The sequence below is a fragment of the Etheostoma spectabile genome, unplaced genomic scaffold (genome assembly GCF_008692095.1).
Source record: "Etheostoma spectabile isolate EspeVRDwgs_2016 unplaced genomic scaffold, UIUC_Espe_1.0 scaffold273, whole genome shotgun sequence".
Lineage (NCBI taxonomy): Eukaryota > Metazoa > Chordata > Actinopteri > Perciformes > Percidae > Etheostoma > Etheostoma spectabile.
Window position 1 is genome coordinate 1,413,187 of NW_022605577.1, and position 222 is coordinate 1,413,408.

General features: G+C 47.7%; 1 protein-coding gene across 3 annotated transcripts in view; it reads right to left on the reverse strand.

The window, feature by feature from the left end:
• fmr1 (fragile X messenger ribonucleoprotein 1) overlaps positions 1-222 on the reverse strand; it is a 47,871-nt gene that overhangs the window by 36,230 nt on the left and 11,419 nt on the right. The gene's annotated exons all lie outside the window — the stretch shown is intronic.

Genomic DNA, 222 nt, shown 5'->3' on the forward strand with positions numbered 1-222 from the left:
ACTGGAAGACTTCTTCTAGACCAGGGACACTTGTGGAATGCCTGCAGAACAGGGACAGGAAGCTTTTGGAGATTATGCTGAACTAGTGTGTGTTGTAGTGGTTTTACACCATTGAGAACAAACTAGCATGCTAGCGCTAGCGTGTGCTGAGGTTAGCCCCCTTGTCTTGGCTAGTGACGTAGAAAGCCGTTCAGATTTTGAACAGCTCACCCGGAGACTAAA